This window comes from Gallinula chloropus (genome assembly GCF_964237585.1).
Source record: "Gallinula chloropus genome assembly, chromosome: 4".
NCBI lineage: Eukaryota > Metazoa > Chordata > Aves > Gruiformes > Rallidae > Gallinula > Gallinula chloropus.
In genome coordinates, this window is record NC_140088.1 from 42,823,405 (window position 1) to 42,829,404 (window position 6,000).

General features: G+C 46.1%; 1 long non-coding RNA gene across 1 annotated transcript; it reads right to left on the reverse strand.

Annotated features, from left to right (window-relative positions):
- Positions 1–2,946: 2,946 nt before the first annotated feature.
- On the reverse strand, positions 2,947–5,681 carry LOC311191486. The gene is made up of 3 exons (XR_014617283.1): positions 5,655–5,681; positions 3,847–3,896; positions 2,947–3,020 (listed from the first exon to the last, which is right to left on the reverse strand). It is a non-coding gene; the product is annotated as an uncharacterized lncRNA (long non-coding RNA).
- Between the last annotated feature and the right edge of the window lie 319 nt (positions 5,682–6,000).

Consider the following 6,000-nt stretch of genomic DNA (forward strand, 5'->3'; position numbering starts at 1 on the left):
TGACCTCTAGTAACCCCAACTGCTAATTGATGACCTCAAGTAACCCCATGGGCTGAATTTTGGATGAGTTTGACCTCTAGTAACCTCAACTGCTAATTGATGACCTCTAGTAACCCCTGTGACCTCCAATGACCCCAGGAGGCCAGTTTTCTGGGATCAGTTGACCTCTAGTAACCCCTGTGACCTCCAATGACCCCAGGAGACCAGTTTTCTAGGCTCCCCATAGGCTGAATTTTGGGTGAGTTTGATCTCTAGTAAACCCAACTGCTAATTGATGACCTCAAGAAACCCCATGCGCTAAATTTTGGGTGGGTTTGACATCTAGCAACCCCAACTGCTAATTGATGACCTCAAGTAACCCCATGGGCTGAATTTTGGGTGAGTTTGACCTCTAGTAACCCCAACTGCTAATTGATGACGGCAAGTAACCCCTGTGACCTCCAATGACCCCAGGAGGCCAGTTTTCTGGGATCAGGTGAACTCTAGTAACCCCTGTGACCTCCAATGACCCCAGGAGGCCAGTTTTTCTGGGATCAGGTGACCTCTAGTAACCCCTGTGACCTCCAATGACCCCAGGAGGCCAGTTTTTCTGGGATCAGTTGACCTCTAGTAACCCCTGTGACCTCCAATGACCCCAGGAGGCCAGTTTTCTGGGATCAGGTGACCTCTAGTAACCCCTGTGACCTCCAATGACCCCAGGAGGCCAGTTTTCTGGGCTCCCCATAGGCTGAATTTTGGATGAGTTTGACCTCTAGTAACCCCAACTGCTAATTGATGACCTCAAGAAACATTCTAGAGCTGAATTTTGGGTGAGTTTGACCTCTCGTAACCCCCAACTGCTAATTGATGACCTCAAGTAACCCCATGGGATGAATTTGAAGTGGGTTTGACCTCTAGTAACCCCAACTGCTAATTGATGACCTTAAGGAACCCCGTGAGATGAATTTTGGGTGAGTTTGACCTCTGGTAACCCCAACTGCTAATTGATGACCTCAAGTAACCCCATGGGCTGAATTTTGGGAGACTATGACATCTATTATCCCCAACTGCTAATTGATGACCTCAAGTAACCCCATGGGCTGAATTTTGGGTGAGTTTGACTTCTAGTAACCCCAAGAATTTCTGCTGGCACTTCCCCCCCCCTCCCCCTCCCAGCAGCTGGCATCCCCCACTTGTCTTCTTGTGATCATTTGGTGTCACTCAGGTACCGGCTATGTCCAAGTGACCCAAGCTGCATTCCTGCTTAATTGTAACATTTCAGATGATGTCAGTCTCAGAAGAACTCTTCTTCTCTGGACCTTTTGTAATTTGTTGCTTGAGCCCATCCAGCTTCCTGGTGTTCACTTTCTGGTTTTGGCTACTAAAATTAGCCAATGGCACCTTACTTATTGGTTGCCCAAATGAACTCTCTTTCCTTGCTTTTATGAGAGCCACATCCTGCTGGATTTACTCAAAGCATGGAGAAAAAACTCTGAAGCCCAAGATGACCTAGCTTCTATTCAGGTACCAAAATACCAACAAAGATGCTTCTGCTTTGTGTTAACCTGTTGAAAAGCAAGAACAAGACTGTAAGCACCCAGCAAACCCCCCAGGATTCCCGGGGCTGCCCCCACAGTGCAGAGGAGCCGAGGCAGCACAGGGCAGGCACAAGGCATCTCGGGCAACGCAGCATTCCACACCATCTGTGAGGACAAAGGAGGCACACCCTTACTAAAGACAATAAAAAGCATCACAGAACTTTTAGAGGATGAGTAGGCCCATCGTTGGCCATGCTTGGCCATGCCCTGCAACAAAATATACCACAGGCCATATCCTGCTTGCTTCAAACCAAAGGCGAAACCCACACTGACACTGCTGCAACCCGCATATGACCATTTTATAAGGCACTCCCAGCTTCCAGGGTCAGTCCCCACTCTGTGTTTAACAGGCCTGTTCCTTCTGCCAGAAAAAGTGTATTTTGGTCCCACAAAACCAGTGGCCAAAGCAGAGCATCAGGTGGTCCCTGAACTCCATGAGTCTGCCAAACCACTTCTTCTGAAGGCGGTGTGCAGGAAAGCAAAATACCAGGTCCTCAGGTAAACTCTGGGCAAGCTGGGTGATACCACTGCTGTTGGTTGGATTGAAAATCTTGTTTGCGCCTTTATTTAATTGCTCATTAAGAGAGCAGACTGCTTTTCATTAACATTTCAAATGGACATTACACCACTGCAATTAATAACTTTCATGGTATCTTACCCTCTAGCAACATTATTTATTCTTGAAATACAAATGTTCTGCTTGTCTCTGACATCTTATTCTGATCTTCGGGATGTTTTTGCTAAAATTTCAACAACAGAAGACCCAGAAGAGCCACACACTTGTGAAAGGAAAAAAGCAATGGAGCTGAAACCAAACACCTGCCTGGTCAGCAGGAGATCAGAAGCCACATTATACTCCCAGCAACCTGCCCGTCAGCCTGGAACATCACTGTACAATCCCTGCAGCACACTGGTGCCTCAAGCCAGATGAAGTCCGGGTGTGTGTCTGCACATTTAGGTTGTGCTGGGATGGGGGGGAACACCTGAAATACTGCAGGTGCAGAACCCACTCCAGCAGTGCAGGTTACTTGTTGCTTGAATAAGAAGCATCCAGGAATAAATGCCACTTGGAATTGTCCCATTGACTCATCAGCCCCAGGGAGCAAAACAGGTCTTTGCCTTCTGGAGCTCAGCAGTGCTTCCCTGTCCATGCCCACACAGACAGATCCTGATGTAAACTGGGAATGAGATGAGAAGACCACAGATTACCTTAAATATAACATGTTCCCTGATAGTTTGTCTCTATTCAACAGATGGAGCCAAGCAGATGATGTGATGAACTCTGGTCATAGAGTTCTCATCTTATTGAAATTTAATGGCTTTTTTATTATCCTTTGGGACTCTGGGCTCAGTTTGCGTCTCTCTCTCGGCTTGCAGGAGCTGGGGCCTAACATGAGTTCCTCAGAGAAACCCGATGGCAGTTGCAAGGCTGAAGGAAGAGGCCTGGAAATAAGAGATGGTGGAAGAGATGTTGAAAAGCAAATTCAGTGGGTTACTTGTAGGGAAGTTCTAGCTACTTAGTCTTGTGAAAGGAGAAGCATTCCCTGAAGCAGAAGAGTGCAGCTCTCTTGTTTAAATGTATTGGTTGGCTGAAGGGGGAATATTCACAGCAGACTTTTCTCCTATTGAGCAAGTACCAGTTGCCGCATCAGAAAGAAGTGCAGGAGAGCTGATGCAGCTGGTTCCCTTCCTTGCTATGGCCTGGGCCTGGTCTCAGATCACCCCAAAAAGGCTGCTCTATGCTCTGCCTTCTAGTAAAAGATCTTAAACACAGACAACACCTAACCTTTTTTCCTGCCATTCATTTTCTTATGGATGTATAATGCCTTTCAGATCTATGAAGAGCATTTTAATATATGGAAAATTCAGTCACACCGCAGCATCTCCAACTTGAAAAATAGCTAGTTCTCCTTTGCCACTTCTGCATCAGTAAAGCTGCTACTGAACCTTTTATTCAAGAGCAGCAAAACCTGTTGGGTTATTAAAAGATAAAGGGCTCAACAGAATGAACGTGACAAAGCGAGGTTTAAATGTGATATTAGCAGCTAAAGCCACAAACACCAAAGAGAGAAGATCAGAAGCGACTGAATCGCATCAAAAACCAGCAAAGCGTCAGTTTCACAGCAGAAAACCTTTCTGGCAAACAAGTGCAGGCTTGTACAGAACTGATTCCTAGAGGAGATGCTGGCAGCTAATGGATGGAGCAGTCACACTGTCGCTACCACCAGCAATTCCATGCAAGGCAGAAACAACATCCACTGACAGTCACCTGAGAAGCACGGCTGGTTCTGACTCCTGCCAGCGCTGGGTGCTGCGGGACTGCAAGGTCGGAGCAAGATGTAATTAGACAGCAACAAGGGCCTCAGAATTCATTCCTATTTCAGCTATTTCTAAAGGAACTTTTAATTGGCATTATTCAAATACAAACTTCCCTAGATATGAGTGATGACAGAGTCTTCAACTCTCTCCTCAATTATTCCAGGTTTCTCAGGGAGGGCTTATTTAGCACACGCTCGTTATCTCCCATTGGCCGTTTAAAATAATGAATGCACGGCTCTGGCAGATGCTGAGATACCCCTTCTCTGAACTGGTTTGTGGTGAAAGAGAGAGAGCAGGAGGAGAATCAGTGAGTCAGCATCAGAAAGACTGCTGGAAGGGACAGCTTCCATGTGTTCAGAAGACTCTGAGCGCTGAGATACATGTGTATATTTGTGTGTGTGTGTATATATACAGTTATATATATCCCTCCAGCCACGACTCAGAAGAAAATGAAGAACCACCTTCAGGTTTGGCAGTCAAGCTGAAGAAAGGGTTTGCAGCCATGAGCAGAGCGCTGCGTTTGTATCCCTCTCACATTTGAAACAGAACAAAATCCATCAAGGATGTCAGACTCCAACACCAGTTTCTACACTTAATCAAAATATACCCTTCTTTCATTAGTCACTTGCATCAAAAGAGTAGAATACAAATTCCTTATTTTCCAGAGAACTCACCGTTAGACAGTTCTTAATATGACTTCTCAGGATGCAGTGACTTTGAGGAATGACTTTCTCTTATCACATATTTGTGAAGCAAAACTGATGTAAATTAGTAGCGGTGGCCTCCATGAAGCACAAAACCTGTGCATGTACTTCGCTATGAAACATGCAGCAAAGTATTTATTTGATGAAAAACCCTTCAAGACAGCAAGGCAGGGAGGGGGTAGAAAAAAGCGCTACAGGCTCCTGGCATGTCCCATTCCACAGAGCTGCTGTGGGGGAAACAAAAACGTGTGAGGCAGGTAAGGCTGTGTTCCAATTTATACCCCATCAGAGTTCCATTAACAGATTGGCTGGTGTGCTCCAAACTATCTGAAAACATACTAATGGACAGTAGCAGTGCACATGGTACAAGCTCCAAACAGCATGCACCACCAAGGGACATACACCTATTTGTGTTTCCAGGAGACATCCCAACCTCTAACAGCTTGAAAGAAAGGCCCCTTCGTGGCTTTACTGGTGGCAGACAAACTTCTTGCACTTTCAAAGGCAGCTATGAAATTTCTGACAGAGAGGAATGGACGTTGTCAGACCTGCAAGAGCCACCAAGGAAAACCCAAGGCCGTGCTTCTGCTTTGGGCATTTGTCAACACAACAGGGTCACAAGGACCCAAATTCAGCTCTTTTCCCTTAATTTGCTTTTCCTTTCATCCTGGGATAAGGCCCTCTTCTGAGTACCTTGCTCTAATAAGGATCTCTCAAGCAAACTGACAACAGGCCCCTCACATGCAGCAACTCCATGCTCTCTCAGCAGAGTGTGTACAGCACAGCGTTTGTAGTGCAGGTGATTCATCCTTCTAAAGGCTGAGAAAACAAGGATAAATTCTACAAAAAAATGTGCAGCCCTGGCATTAGGCTCTGGCAGCATTTTTAGGAGATCTCCGAATTTCTGAATAAACCCCCCAAACCAACAATACCTTACATATTTAGCTCAGACAGACTTCCAACTCTCTGAGCCCCCCGGTAGTTTAGAAATCATGTCACAGGATTTCTAAATCCTGTCACATCCACCCCAGGGAGTTGCATCCTCCTGACTGACCTGGCTCTGCGTCCTTTTGCCTGGAAGGGTTCGGGGCTCCAGGAAGCACAGGTCGGGCTCCCTCCCGTGTCAGCTGCCACAGACGGCTCCTACGGAAAGAATGAGGATTGGATTACAAAGCATCACACAGAGCAAGGAACCTGAATCGGCATCGTTCATCCCACGCCGGCACAGCACCCCACACGGTGAAAACAAAAAGTGACAATTTTGGCTCCAGATTAAAAGAATTACTGAATTTTCGAGGAAATTAAGCCTAAACTTTAGGTTTCATTAATTAGGAAGGCAATTATTACATGCAAACATTGTTTTCAGCTCCAGACATGAGTATCTCCAAAATATCTGAAGC